We start from the raw sequence: 16,414 nt of genomic DNA, 5'->3' as shown, positions 1-16,414 counted from the left end.
AGCAGACCTGCAGATTCCTTATACTGGAGCTATAGGACTGCTTAAAGACCTCATTTTTATCTTTTCTATTTACAGAGAGTCAAAAGTCATCCACTTATCTATTCCCTACAGTGTTTTCTGCCATCTCCAAGCGGCCAGACAGCAGTAAACTGCCAGTAGGGTAAGTGACAAGAGCATTCATTTTCTCAACCTTAGGCCAAGATTACAAACTCAGCCTATGAGTTCCCCAGATGTGCTGGTTACAGTCACAAAGCTTCAGTTGTTTTCGACTCACAAAGCGCTGTAAGTGGAGCAAGCGCTGCTCTGCCCCTCGTCCACCTCTGCATCCCCACCGACACCGATCAAGGTTTTATTCCTACCCATATCCAACATAAAGACGAATGAATGGGAGACCACAAAACAGCTCCGTTTGGTGTTGCTATGCCAGGCAGGTGTGTGAAGCTGTAGTCTCATCTCTCCAGCGTTGTCTGTAGAGGTACTCAGTAAGCGATGCTGGATTCGGTGAGCTGGTCATTAACTCAGGCACAGCCTCTGGTCTCTCGCAGTTCAAATCTGATCAGGTCCTGAATGAGCAAACGTGAGGAAAATAATAACCTGGCATGGTATCTGAAAGTGCAGAAGCATCTCTTGCTAAACATTAGCCCTACAGCCCAGAGGGTTTATCTTAGTAAAAAAAAAATTACTAGGTATATAGGGAGATACATGTGTGCAGAGATGACCAAAATTTAATTGGGGACAGGATTAGCAGAAAAGTTTAGCTCAAGCTCTGCTTCTTAAACAACCTGTAAACCTGCCTGTTTGCAGAGAAGGCTCTTAAAATGAGAGAGCAGAAATGCTAACTGCCACCACCAGACCTCCAAAAATAATTTTCTCAATGACAAATCACTTGAGACCATTTCCCCGTTTGTCGCCCAGCAAGCAATACACAGAAAAATTCAAACTGTAGCCCTTGATGCCAGAGCAGCAGAAGGGTTAGTATCCTGCCTTCCTTTGCTGCCTAACCAAGCAGAGCTTCCAACGAGTCCCTTAAAACATTTCAGAGGCGTTTTGGCACAGGCAGTGTTTTTAGGGGAGAAGATGAGAGCAGGGCTGGGGCAGCACCATCCTTTCAGAGGTTTCTAGCCAGCAGCAAAGTTTCATCCCATCAGCTGTTCCTCCTTGGAACGAAAAGGGGATGGTTTGCTGACAAGCCAAATGACGGCTGCGGTGGCTGCTGCCTGAAGCCCGTACAATGGGATTGATTGTGTGTGGTGAAAAGGGTTTGAATGTGAGCAGATCAGAGTGAAGAAGCATAAGAATGCTAGTTTTAGGCTTTCTGCTATTGAAACAGCAGCTAGTGAGGAGCAGCTGTGGTTATCTAAAAACACTCGTGCATGGAAGAACAATTTTTCTTCCAAAATCTGAAAGAAACTCTAATGATGAATCATAGGCTGGGCTATAAATAAAACATGACTATGGATTTGCAGACCCAGAAACATTCTCATTAGAGAATGTTGTTTTTAGGGCCAAATTGCCTCATTTTTTATTTTTTTAATCTATCAGAATCAGTTTGGAATAATTACTTCCATGATGTCAAATCCTTTGTAATGCACAGCGGAGTTTGTTGCATGACATGTGACAAGCATTAAGGTTAAGCAAATGAGCCTGGCTAAATATCTGCTAATCAGCATGACTCACCAGCCTGATATACATTCACAAGTTTACATCCTCTTTCTATAGATAATAAATGAGGGAAGGGAAGAACTGCCAGTCCTCAGCCTTCCTTGTGCTGAAGAGCTGAACGGTTTCCTGAGCCTCATCTTCCAGAGCGAAAGGTCAAAGATGCTTTCAGTGTCTGGTGAACAATAAAGATTAGGGAAAAAGTTAGCAATACACTGATGACAGCTAGTAATAATTATTGGTAGTTATAGCTAGCGATAGCACATATTCTAGCTACAGAACATAAAATGATCCCCCAAAACCTCATAAATATTTGTGAAGAATTATAAAAATCAGGATGGATGGAACCTGAAAGTCAGCAGACTCTGTGGGATTTGGTACCTAGATGGTAAATGGTTGAAATCTCATCCACTGCATGCATGCTAGTCTTGTATGGGACTCAGAAACACAGAAACTCAGAAACAGTTTAATAATGTTTTGAAGGCAGGCCTTGATTATTTTGTTGCACCACAATTTGCATGGAGATCTTATTGCCCTCAAGGTGTCACTGAATTCCGCAAGACAGCATATAGGTAGAGCTATCTGTGGTTTTAGGTCTTACTGCAGCACAAGATGGTTGCAAATGATGAGAAATGTGTTCAGACACCGCATTTCACTCGAAAGTATAAATTTTAGCCTGAAAATAAAGTTCAGTTGGTTCTCAATTTTTTTGGTATTCCAGTCTTCAACTGGTTCAATCAATTTTGGCATGTAGCAGTAAAAGCACAACGTTTTATCAAATCATTCCTGTGTTTATGCAGGTAAGCACAGGTACATTTTTTTCCTGAGAAGCTTCTTAATGTCATACTCAACCCTTCATCTTTTACCAGTTCCAAAGATGACATTATCTTATAATCAATACGGGATTGTTAAACTGAATTGAAAAGTGGATTTCCACAGAAGCGTTAACATATAAACTATTTGTATTCAGTTGGCCATTCCATCAAATGTGCAGATACGCATGTTGATCTGGCTAAGAAACATTTAGACTGGGCTTTTTTTATTAACACATTTTATTCGCTTCTGTTGTGTTTAAAAACTGTGAAACATTTTTCAACACTTCACATGTCAACAAGTACATGAGATTGACTGAGCTTGTCAGCATCCTCTTGCAATTAAACTTCCATTAAAATGAAGATATTTCGTGTTGATATATTCACTTTCTTCCTTTTCAAACATCGTAGCCTCACTATGCTTCATTTCAAAGGGCGTGGAGATTTTCTGGTCTGAAATTAACGTTGGAATTATCTTTTGAGTTTTCTTCATAGCTAAAAGTGGCTTCTTCCCAGATCTCCCGTACCATAAGACTGCCGGGCAGGCTTCCTCCTGCTCAGGCAGCGTAATCCCTGTGCCACGGCAGGTAATACATTCTCAGCTACAACCTTTCCTTTATGCCTGGAATATCTCCGTTGAGAAGAGCTTGCAGCTCAGGAGCAGTAACCAGCGCATGAGCTGAATGTTTAAGCTCTTCTGAGGGATGAAAAGGCGAGGGATGTGCTTATTCTGATTCAGAAATCTTCTGTACCTGGATGGTCTTCCTACCGTATTAGAGAAATTTCATGTCCTCAGCATCCTTCCCCCAGACTGACACAAACTTTTTGGTATTGCAGGACTCCTGTTGCCCATCAGTGCTAAAACAGGACAGAGAGGAAAATGAACAGGTCTTTTCAGTGAACAAGTTATTGCTGGGTAGTTGAGCAGCTGCAGTAATTGCAATTTTCTCTTAATCAGCTATTAAATTTGGGTGTTTATGAAAGCTCTTTTACTGGGAGTTGGATGTCTCTTTTTTTCTCCTTTTCTATTTATTCAAACCCTCACTCAGCGAGTTTCCTAACTCCCTGATAGGTTGACGTTTCTTCATTTCTCTCTCTCTCTTTCTGATTATTTGCACCTACTAGCAGAAGCTGATGGCATAAAACTGCTTATGTTGTCATCAGAAACATAAGTGAGATATATAGCATACACTCTCTGAGTCAAAAAATCCGGGTTTTGCTCCACTGGGATCTTATACAGCGTTCAGATTCAATCTACTAGCTCGCCATATGGATAAGCCCTGCTTAAAGAGATGCCATCTGTCCAGCTATATGCAGACATGTGTTCATACTTTCTATTTTAAGCGTTTTCTCCTGATTTTTAATGTTGTTTCTCTTTCGCCATTGGATCAGTCACCTGATCAGTTATAGTAGGTCTTATGAATTAGTCAGGCACCGCGTGTGTTTTGCCAACAAAGTCCTGCTGCACACTGGTGGCAGAAACCCTTCTCTGAAGGGGCAGCCAGCTATCACCCCTCCGTCTCCTAAACCACCAGGGGATCCCCAGCCCCAGGGGATCGGAGCAGAGTGGCGGGACAGGCGGCTACTGTGTTCGGCTCCCAGCAATCCTGGGAGGGCTGCGGGGTCTCCCCACGCTGGGGTATCCCCGGGAGGCAGGTCCCCACGGTCACGTACTGCCTGCTGGTACTCACACACCTCGGACACTGGGACTCCACGGGGCCAGGACGGCGACCAGCTCTCCTGATTTAGGTGAGTCAGGAGTCAGCTCTCACTTAGGAGAAAAGCAGACTAATGGTTTAGGTTGAGAATTCATGTTGCAAGAGCGAAAGCGAATATTTTCTAGGTGGAAAGGAGGCAGCCTCTGTCTCCCGCAGTTGTGAGAATTAATTGATTTTAATAAATAAATGTATTAATTCATTCCCCATTTTTTTACAAAATGTATTAGGGGTTTGGGGTTTTTTTTGTTAGGTTTTGGTTTTAGGTAGGTTAGGTAGTAAATTACTTTCAAATCGCCGAAATGAATAAAGTGACCGTGAGTGGTCAGTTCAGTGGTCAGTGACCACAGCGTGGATCAGTTCGAAGTCCTGAAGACACAAAGCACACCTCTTGGTATGGAGTTTTCCCTTGAATGAAATCCCGGGCGCACTGACCTCTATTGTGAAACTCCCAGTGATTTCTCAAAAGGAGCCAGCATTTTACCTACTATTTCATCACAACTTACCAGACAAAATACTGGCATTTTTTATAAGTATCATTTCACTCAGTTTCCACATGTCCCATGACAGAATTTCTATTAAACTGCAGGCAGAGCAGGACTTCTTAACAGGGTTTAGGACAAGCCTTTCACGCTTTTTCATGTTGTTATTTTTAGAGAATTGACTGTGAACCAGGACGTTTCATTTTCTCAGTCAGTCTTGGAGGAGGCAGTCAATGGAAGAATTGATGATCAGGACACAAATTCAAAGATAATTAAATGGTAAAGGACAGCATTTGGCTTGACAGACGTGTTTCGCTGCCATCAGCAGAAAGACGAAAGGCAGGATATCTATTGTAAAGAGCAAAAGCTAGGTTGAAGGGACACAGATAGCAGCACTACAAAGATCGCCAGGAACAAACACATACACTGAGCAAGAATGGCAACTTGTTCAAAAAATTCTGGTCAGGTTCTTTCAGTGAGAAAATAAAAATAAAAACACATGTATAATTGTCTCTTAATAACTACATAGCCAAACCTAAAAATTTGGAAATTGTCTGAAAATTGCCATATTGCATGGAATTTTAAGTCAGTCAGTTCTGAATATGTTCAGATACTCTGGAGGACAGCAGTGCTGCTAGGATAATGGTGGGTAAGTAACAGGATATCAGTTGTCTTTTTGGGATGAACACGGGTTTGGTGATGGAGTAGCTGAGATCTTCAGGAACAGAACATGGAACAGAAAGAAAATATCCACAGGAAAGCTTAAATGTCAAAATGCATTTTAGATCTTTTTAATAAAAAGATGACTTTCTGACCCACCTAAACTGAGTGAAATCTTTAGGTGATCTATCAGCTTGAATATTACTTGAAGAAGAAAGTCAGCAAACTGTTCTTTATTTTGAATTTTGGGTATTTGTGTTGATCTTTTTCACCCAAAATGTTTGAATTTTACAACCATGAGTCTATAATTTTAAAATAATTTAAGGAATTAAAAATGTTCTAAAAAATTCTAGGTTTTAGCTGTAATTTAGGGGTAAAAAAAAATAAATTGTGGACAAGTGTATATATTGTCTTTGTTTCCATCCTTTGGAACTATTGTGTTTGCAGCGTCTTGTTAAATCTTTCAGAAGCAGATAAACTAGAGATCTAGCACTTTGGTGTTCAGATGTTTTGAGCAATACATCTCATAATCTTTATACAAAAAATTCCAAGAGTGATCATTAATGTTAATAAAAAGCATAGAGACTTTGTGATTAATTCTGATGTGCAATATGGTATCAAAATATTATCAAGAAATAAGACTGTTGTGTCATATTTCTGAGAGTAAAAAGTAGCAAGACACTGACAAATGTTATGCACAGCTCCATAAGTTAAAACATGATAATTTTGCCTTGCTACAATAATGATGGTGATGAGTGGAATTAAGTGCATGATTAAGAATCGATTTCCTTACACTTGAGAAATCTCAGGCAGGCACTTAAAGCTTCCACCCCGTGGCAACTGCTCCTGAAGTCATTTACAGTGCAGAGAAACCAGCCTGCGCACAAACTGTGTGACCGTGCCGTGGGTGACCAGATCCCAGAGGATTCTGAATTCTGATTTCAGGGACAGATATGGCATTCTTATGATTTACCAGACTTGAATTTTGTACAGCACATTTGAGGCACGGTCGTCCTACCCGCGCATCTTCAGCTCGATGCAGTTATACCATGGAGATACCTGGCTCACAATTATGCATCTGAAATATTTCAAAGAAATTAACACATTCCTAAAACGTTCCACAGTGTGAAATCTTGCAGATTGCAAAAAGACAATTCCCCAGACCACAGGGAGTTCATAGAGAAGAGATTAATATATTTTAGCCTTAACCCATGCTACTGGATTTCCTACTCTTTTGATATGCACCCATCACCCACCTGTTGCCATGGTTTCCAGTGCCAGTTGCATCTTTGTCTTGTATTTGTCTTTCTCAGATGTATCTTATGTATAATAGGGTTCTGGCTCCTTTGTCTGGGCAGAGCTGTGGGGTCCAGAGAGTTTCTTGGACTCCTCCCCAGCCACGCTTGGCCAACTAAATTTGTCCCTAACAAGCTTTCTGCGCACGACAGTGGCTATATTTTTAGCACTGTTGTCAATGCTGAAATACATTGCTGAAATGGCAAATTTCACATCAGGACAGTTCTGTCTGAAGCAGAACGTAAAATTCATTGTTCCTTGCCAAAAATACGCACCTTGCCTGGTGCCACCATGCTACTTCATTCCTTCGTCACAGGATCCCTGAAAAAGAGGATAGAGCAGAATGACTTGTGTCTCCTGAATTACCTCATCCTATTATCACTTATTAAAAACTTACACTGAGTCAAACCATCATTTTTGCCTTAAGAATTTTCTGCATTGGGTTCAAAGAGAATTAGGCAAGACAAACGTCAAGATTTATGGGCAGAGAGATCTCAGCCTATGAATTCTCACTGAACAGATCATAAATCTTCCTGCTCACCAGGAAGAGCTCAGATTCCCTATAGTTACAAAAATTCAGTGTAAGCAAGGTCAAAACCTAACTGACTCCCTTTTCTAGTTGCTTTTTTGAAACATCATTATAAATTAGAAATTGGATTATAAGTCTCATAAATAGTTATTTACCTGCTGACAGGTAGCCTAGTCAGGGTTTGCTATATTGCATTAGGGTATTTCTAATTCAGGAATTCACGCTACAGAAATTTCACAGGCTAGAAACTCACAACATTATCAGGTGGAATTTTTCTCCTATTTTAAAAATATATGAGAGAAAGATTAAAATTGAACTATATTGAAGAAGTAAAAGTCTTGTAAAAAACCTAAACTGCTGTTGGACCAGGTAATATGTATTTCCACATCAGTTTCCCATTCAGGACACAGAAGTCTAATGTCCATGAAGGACAGGCTCGTTCACAACCTCAGATGGGTTTTTTTACATAAGCTACAAATAGAACAGGATTGTTAAAAAGAAGAGGGGAAAAGGAAAGTAGGAAAAAAGGCGGGGGGCAGTCAGAATTTGCTGAGACGACTACATCTTGTCAAGTTTCATTAAAAAAAAGAGGATTTACTAAAACAAGAGTTTGATATTAAACCTTCAGAAATGCCAATGCTGAACAAGCACGAGTTAGTCAAAGCAATATGCAAGTGGGTACAGGTAATAATCCAAGAAGCATCGATAAATCTGATCTCACCTTCAGCATAACCTGATCTTACTTTTCAGAGAAGGTACAAATTTCTAAGAGACAGTTCAACACCTGTACCTATCTGATATGGTCATACTTGAAACAAAGCTGATTCAGTACATACATAGCGATCTCTTGTGCAGCTGAAATTACTCATTTACATGCCAAGATTGCAAAGTTCTACGGGTGTGCTCAAAACTTTCTCTGAATTCATCATCGGAGTCGATGAAGAAGGCTGTAGTCTTCTGAACAAACAGACGTGTGGATAGGCCAAAGGAACAGAGATTAAAAAAGAGAAAAAAAAATGTCACACCATGTTCTGAATGCCTGTCAAAACCAGGCATTCTTCCAGGGCATGTTAACTTATCTGGTGGAGTGGATATTTTTGATTGACAGAACTGAAATAAAAAGGCTGAAGTGTTGTTGATACTTTTTGCAGTAAAACAGCTGTATTAAATTACGTGTTTCCCTCTTTTTGTCAACAAGTTGGCAGGGTGTACGCAATGTGTCAGCTCTGTAATGACAGCACCGCTTTAAACCGCGGTTGGAGGAGCCTAGTATGAATGCTTGTTTTTGTGAATAGGTGTCTCTAACAAAAATATAACCAGTCGTGAAAAGCATCGGTGGGTAATGTGTTAAAATGATACTTCAGCCTTATAATATTCAATTTCTGTCTCTGTCCATATATTAATTGGCAAGAAAGAATACCCACAGTCTGAGTCATAATCTCCTGCACTTCAAGTTAGAGAAATCCCGTTCCCGCAATGTTTTCAAGCAGGCGCTCTGTTCCCTGCCGCCTGGGTAGTTAATGATGGAAACAGCACACGCACCATATGCCTGCTGAGGCACTTCAGAACAGCTCTGTTGGTCCCGGCCCAAAACAAGGAGTGAAAAGCCACGGCAGAAATGCAAAAGCGCTAGCTTGTTTTAAAAAAGGCCTGACTTCGGTTTGATTTACCTTTGAAGCAAGCTAGTGAGCTGGGTCTTATGGAATCATTTTGTGTATCCTCTTCATATGGTTCTGTCCATTTTACTCTACCCTAATGCCTACAGAGATGCTTTCTGCTTCCAAGAGTACCCGGCTACAGCTGTACCTAACCTAATGAATCTGAGGCTTTGAAAATTATGTTCTCAGACACCATTTGCAAGACTCCATTATTAAGCTGCGGTCTCACACACTAAATACATCCTTCGCACCTGATGGCTATTAATGAACACTCTCTGCAAGATGTTGTTGTTCTCAGAACCATGTACCAGGGTTAAGAGAAAGGCAGAGCAAGGGATTTTGCTCATTCCCAGTGAGAAAGGATGAGGGAGCTCGCAAGCAATGCAGCCCTGCAGGTATGGGGAACGCAGTCCTGGTGGAAAGTGGAATAGGGACAGCTGAATAGCGAGCACGAAGGATGAACGCTGCTTTTGCCATGTAACCATAGTGACTACCGAGGAGGTGACTGCTGTGACAGCAACCCAGAAGGCTATCGCGTCTGCTTCCGAACAGAAAACCTGCTCCAACATCAATGGCAAAGAGGAGTTGAAGAAAAGGATGGCCTGAGATAAATGGTCTGCCAGTCGGAATATTTTAGTCAGAATTTTTTTCCTGGGTAAGTAGTATTCACACCCACAATGAAATGTTTTTAGTACGTGTCAGTATTGACAGCCTCTTATTTAGGAAAAAAAATGCTGTGATACAGAAAAGCCCGGTTTTAACATTTTAGAAAAACAATATTGAAAATCTGTTTTAAAATAAAAATTATTACAATGATACTTTCACGAAAAGGTGAAATTTCAAATGAAATATTTTGTCTGCCCAAATCAAAACTAAACAATCCAGCTAATTCAATACAGTTTTTGGAATGGTTGTTGCTCTTTCCTACTTCAGAGCAAGTGAAACATTCAGAAAATTAGAATTTTGAATGGAAAATATATTCCCAGTTCAATTATTCAGTTTACAATGCAAAGCTGACAGCCACATGGGTTTGTGCATACATTAGCATAGGTTTGCACATATTCTGTATGTATATCTGGAAATATTTTGATATTGCCAAAGTCATTTCATCTTCTGATAGACTATTCTAATCTTCCCTCATGAATTATCTGGGAAAAGGAAATATCTGAAAAGTCATTATCTGAATTTTCTCATTAACTGCACCTCCCATATATTAGATACCACATATGGAATTTTGCTGCACTTTCCAAAACAACTGTGTACACTCAGGATCTCTTTTTTTTCCTAGAAAAGGTGTGTGAAGTTAATTTTTAATAATAGAGTGTAAATATGGTGGGTGAGCCTTGACTAACATCCAAACACCCACCCAGCTGCTTGCTCACTCCATCCTGTTAGTGAAATGGGGGAGAAAATGGAAAGAACAGGAGCAACAAAGTGAAGACAGGGAGATCACTAACCAATTATTGTTGCCAGCAAAACAGACTCAAACTGGGGAAAATTACCTTAACTTGTTCCCCTCGCGAAAAAAAAAACAACCAAAAAAATCCAAACCAAACACCAATGTAATTACCAATTCAGGTAACGGGAAACAAAACCACAAACATTAAAAAAAAAATATCTTTCCTTCCCCCTTTTTCACACTTTCACTCTACCCTCCTCTCCCCTGCTGGAATCAGCTCAAGGCTGGGTATTTTGTTCAGTACACAGCAGTTTCTCTCTGCTGCTCCTTCCTTCTCATACTTTCCCTGCGCTCCAGGAAAAGCTCCCTCTGTGGGCTGCAGGGGATATCTGCTATGGTACCTGGAGCACCTCCTCCTCCTGTGACCTTGGTGTTCCCTCTGCCTTTTCTCACAATTTTTGTTCCCTCCTCCTCTCTCTGTGGCATTCTGCCCCTTCTTAAATGTGTTTTCCCAGAGGCACCACTAGCTTGGCTGATAGGTTCAGCCATGTCCTGCCAGCTGGTCCACTGGAGCCAGCTGGTACCGTCTGTGTCTGGCATGGGATAGCCTCTAGACTCCTCTCACAGAGCCACCCCTGCAGCCCCCTGGTGCCAACACTTTGACACCCACACCCAATAAAGTGCCTCATGTCAATCTGAGCTTTTATATTGGCGAAATTCAGCTCACCTAACTTTCACCATTTAGAAGTTTTCTTAAGAAGATGTTTTCCTCTACGATGAGGAAAACATCTTCAGAGAATAATCCACTCCATCTCTCCAAAGTGTCTCAGGATGGTACAGCCCACCCCTTGGAGCTCTCTGTCTCTTGACATTAAGAAACCACAGAGGTCACACCTTTTTTCAGTATAGGTTGAGAAGAGTCCCCTCCCTCATCAAAGCTGGTTGTCCAGGCTCTCCAGGAGAGAACACATGAAGAGCAGTTCTGGCCCCCAAATGTGGGAATTGTCTCATTTCAGCTGGGGAATTATCTAATTTTTAGCTATCAAAAGCTCAAACATATAATGCAAGCTTGTCATAAGATCTCTTCTACTGTTGATGGAGGAGAGTCAGGCATCTTGAAGGGCAATTCAGCCTCCCCACTTTAAACCCTTGTTTTTAGAGGGAAGGCATCACCCTTCTGAAGTATGAACTCTTTCCCTTGTCTGTAGAGGGGGTCTTGGTGATTGACATGACTAAACACCTCTTCTCATCCTTAACCTTCAAGCCCATATGATGAAATTAATGCACAGCTCTCTTTCTATATCAGCCTTTGTAATTGCACCCGAATGCTGTTATTTATGGAAGTCTGACAGGCAAATAAGAAAAGTATTTAATAGAAAAAAAAATAGGAAAGGAAAGCCAGCTAAATAGCCTGTAGTCTGCAGGCTATAGACTCACAGCAAGCCATCCTGCCCTCCTGCAAGTCCCTGCCACCAGGCAAGAAATACGGATGAGAGCAGCCACTCTTCTCCTTCAAACATGAGGTTTAGTGCTGAATGCAAAACCTCAGCCTGGAGAACCTGAATAATTTACAAATTGTAGCTCTGTGTTTCCTTAATCTCTAGTCCTTATATGTAACAGTTAAATTTATTTGGCAGCCTAGAATTTATATATTCTATCATTCTCTTGCAGTTAGGTGAATATGCTTGACGGATGTTGGAATGATACACAATCCCTAAACAAAACTACCAACGTGTATCAGTGACAACAAGAGCATCTGGGAGACCTTTGCAAGGGATGCACTACTTAAAAAGATTTAAAATCTATGGCTGAGGCTCTTTCTCCCCTTATATACATATTCTACTGTCATATTTAATAACCTAGAGTTTTGATGAGGGAGGGCGTTAAATACTCCAAAGCTTTCTTGTCAGTGAACATTAAGGCCCTCTGTTGTGTTAGCCCAATACCTGATGACACAGCTTTCACACTTTCCGAGCAAAGTGTTAAGCTGCCCCAATTTCAATTACAGTTGATAATGATAAATGGCAATGTACTTGTTTCCAAATGCTCCATTCTTTCTGAAGAGATAAATTCACAAAGCCTGTCAGCCCAACTGCTGCTCAGTTAACTTTCACTCTTTTCTGTATTTCAAGGCAAGTTCACATAAATTGGTTTTCAAGCTGTTTACTTACAATGCATCTTGAAAAATTTATTATTTTTTTAGTAAATTTCCTGTTATTCCCATAAGATTTTGTATGGGAATATATTTTATAACTTCTGTCTCTTATAATTAGCAAGAACTGTAATTTTTACAGGTCAAATTGTATTGCATTTCTCTACACCTAAATATTCTCCCACCTGTAAGATACCAGCAGTAGTTTCTCTATTGTTCCACAGAAATCTCTCCCACTATACATCTGAGGTAATCAAACACATTTGAACTATAATAAGCTTTTCTCACCTCGCAGCCCCAGATAATAATGTTTTGATGTTTCTCTTGTGCTGTTATCTTAATCAAACCCAGGCAAGAATATTGATCAGACCATTTTAAACAATAAAAAATGAAAACCGCTTCAGCAGGTGAGTAAATTCTACAGGCCTGTGCAATTTATCTCCTGCAATTTATCCTCTGCACCCTCCTGTTGGTTATCACTGGCTGCCCCAAGCGGTGAAATCAGTGTTCCCTCCTAGGTATCTGCTTTTGAAAGAAAAAACCCACAGGCTCTACCCCCTTTAAAAATGCCTTCTACTCAGCAGCCAAAGAATGTGTCACTTCTTGAAATCTTGGCTTACGCATTTGTGGTTTCAGGTTATGTAAAATACTGTTCCTCACAGAGATTGCCCAGGGTGGTTCCTGTGCCTTGGTGCACCATGCGTGCTGGAGGCCAGCAGGACTTTATAAATCACGGGTGGAAACTTAGTGACTTTTTTCCCATCTCATTCTATGTCTACTGATGACCCACAGGACTGTAGAAATGAAGGGTGGAAGCCCAGTGACTGCTTCTTTTCCTTTTTTTTTTTTTTTCTCCTGATGGTGTTCCTTCTTGATTCACTCTGTGGTTTCAGTGAGATGCACAATCTCTTTTTATTTCTTCTTACACAGCATTTCTGTAGGCTGATAAACAGCTGCTGGATATTTTCTATGCCAAAGAAGATCATAGCAGTGATGGGGAGAGTGTAATTCTTACAAAATAAATGAGACATTATGTAAATAAAACACTTTTAAAGCCTCCAGGCTGCAAGGTGCTATCCAAATAAGACAGTATCGCCCACAGCCTCATGGGCTGCTCAAAAAAAATCAGGGTTAAGTGTCAGTTTAGATGTGCATTTCAATTAGGGTTAATAGTTCCACAGTCTGTGACTCATGCCAAAGCATTTGTTTGGGGGCGAGGCAAGACACACGTGAACGTGTTGGGGGAGCATTTTGCATATGAGCCTAATGCTCAAACAAAAGAGCTTGCAAATTCTCTGCACGTTTGAATAACTTACCCCAGCAGCTAAAAGCTATTTTTCAGAGTTCTTCCAAAATAGGGTGGTAGAGGTGGTAAAAAAAAGTGGTAAAAAACTATAGCTCTTCTTAGATGAGGCATAGGATCCACCATTTTTCCTTTGAACCCACATGTTGTTCTGTGTTCTTTCTTAAATCCTTCAGGTTTCTTTTTTGTTTGTTTGTTTGTTCTCACTGAATGGCTTTCTCATTCTCATGTAAGGATTTTACTCCGATGCGTGTAAATTCTCTGACTACTGTAGTTCAATAGCAAGTGATCAGGGAGGCAGAACTGCCCAAGAATGGGGCATCAGGATGGGCAACAGCACTTGCCTCCCTTTGAAAAGGGTTTTCTAGTATAGGGATTAAAGGTGCCGTGTAAGAATTTAGTGACAGATCGTGGAAACACAGGCTGAGTGCTTAAATATATTTAAATACGTGGATCCTGGTACTGTTTGTTAGGTGCCAACCACACACATTGTTCTAAATGTTGGAAGCATACTGAAGAAATCCTGTGCTCTGAAGGATTGGTGAGAGGAGATACCTTCAGGAGGAGGTTCTGAGTGCTAGGAGTCAGGTGAGTAACAGTTGCAACTAAAGCCTTTATTTCCTTGCCTTTTCTGACTGATACAAACAGGTTGTCATGATGATGGATGACTTAAATATATCTAACATTTTACAAATAAATGTCCGTAGTAATGATAACCTTCAAAGGGGGTTGATATTTCTATCTTCAAAGGAATCTAAAGCAAAATAACATTCATTTCTATGAGTTACACAGAGTGTAACCATGAAGTACGGTGAAAATTAAAGTATATGGATAAGCAAAAGAGCACAGGGGTTGTGCTAAGGAAAGAGATTATTATTAAAGCAGTAATGAGCTAGAAGCAAAAGCGAGCTTGTGCTCAGCCTGATCTGAGGGCTGCTACCGATCAAAGAAGAGGCCAGCAGAAACCCTCACTCAATAGAAAAAGCTTGCAACAATTAATCAGCAGGCAAATCTTTTGTTATTGATCTTGTTGTGGAGGAAATGTATTGGACAGAGACCTGAAAGGGCTCTCTGTGTCACCCTGCCCTGCTGTTGCAGACAACTGCGTGTCTCTGTTTCCAGGAGGTCATTCTCATTGAGAGCAGACAGTAGTGGGGCAGCTCTCATTTCCCCTTGGCAGCATATAAGCCAGCCAAGTCTTTTTGCTAAGGAAGTGTTTGGATTTCTGCAAAATGTGCTTCTTTCCACCCAGCTGTAAAGCAGTTTTGCAGAAAAGTATGTGGGGTTCCTGGTGGACACCAAATTGAAGATGAGCCAGCAATGTGTCCTTCCGGCAGAGGTGGTTAATGGTGTCCTGGGCTTCATTAAGAGGAGAGGTGCCAGCAAATTGAAAGATGTGATCCTTCCCTTTTACTAAGCACTTGTGAGGCCAAACTTGAAGTACTGGGTCCAGTTCTGGGCTCCTCAGTACATGAGAGACATGGAGCCACTGGACGTAGTCCAACAAAGGGCCACAAAGATGATTAAAGAACTGAAGCGTCTCTCCTCTGAGGAAAGGCTAAGAGAGCTGGGACTGTTCAGCCTGAAGACAAGAAGGCTCAAGGGGATCTTATCAACATATAAAAATAGCTGAGGGAAGGGTGCAAAGAAGGCAGAGCCAGGATTTTTCAGTTTTGCCCAGTGACACCAGAAGCAATGGGCACAAACTGAAACACAGGACGTCCCCTCTGAACATCAGAAACACTTTTTACTGTGAGAGTGACTAAGCACTGGAACAGGTTGCCCAAAGAGGTTGTGGTGTCTTGGAGATAGTAAAAATCTGGAGATGGTCCTAGTCAACCAGCTCTAGGTGACCCTGCTTGAGCAGCGGATTTGACAAGATGCCCTCCAGAGATCCTTTCCAAACTCAACCATTCTGTGATTCCATGAAAATGTAATGTAAAAAGACTTCAAAGAACTGATTACTTCATTTTATAAAAGAGGAAAATTGTTTTGTGTCCAGCAGTGGCAATTACATTGTGATTTTTACCTTCTGCACATAATCTCCACAGGACTTCAGCACAACATACCTGCCTCCTCCCTCCACCTGCACGCAACACTTTCTCTTGCAAACAAACCATAAGACAACACTTAAACAACCCTGGAATGACAAACAACTGACAATTAAATAGCTTCACCCAAACCCCATGTACTTCATAATACTGCCACTGCAATTTTGGCGATAGTTAAAAATACCCTTTTCCTTAACATGTTATGCACAAAAATAGAATTGTCTGACTGAAAAGCCTCCAGATTTCCATGGAAAGACAGGGGGAGCTAAAGGAGGCAGGTGTGATTATCTGAAGGAGTCAATCGTTTTGGTAAGGATATAAAAGATGGAGAAGCTTTGAAACACAAAAGAGAAGTTGGGCCCCAGGGTGCATTAGGGCAGCATTTTTAGTGTACCAGTCTGGGCTCTGGTACACTGGCTCCCTGGTGTTGCTACCTCAGCCCAAGGTCTCAAAGAAAAAAAACACACATAATTTTCCAGGTTGCTTGTAGAAGCACAGATGCTTCAAATGAAACTTTTAATCTGTTCTGATGTTCACTACTCCTGGGAGAAGAAAGCACTTCATTCAGAGTTAGAAAATACGGCTGGAACCAAGCAGCCTCACTCTGCAGTTCTCCAGAACAATTACTATTGCAGCTTGTTAGACAGTGACCTTAATTTCCAGGAGAAGGAACAACTGTGTAGAAGATTCACACAGCA

The sequence above is a fragment of the Chroicocephalus ridibundus genome, chromosome 1 (assembly GCF_963924245.1).
Source record: "Chroicocephalus ridibundus chromosome 1, bChrRid1.1, whole genome shotgun sequence".
NCBI lineage: Eukaryota > Metazoa > Chordata > Aves > Charadriiformes > Laridae > Chroicocephalus > Chroicocephalus ridibundus.
Note: the sequence above shows the minus strand (reverse complement) of the source record.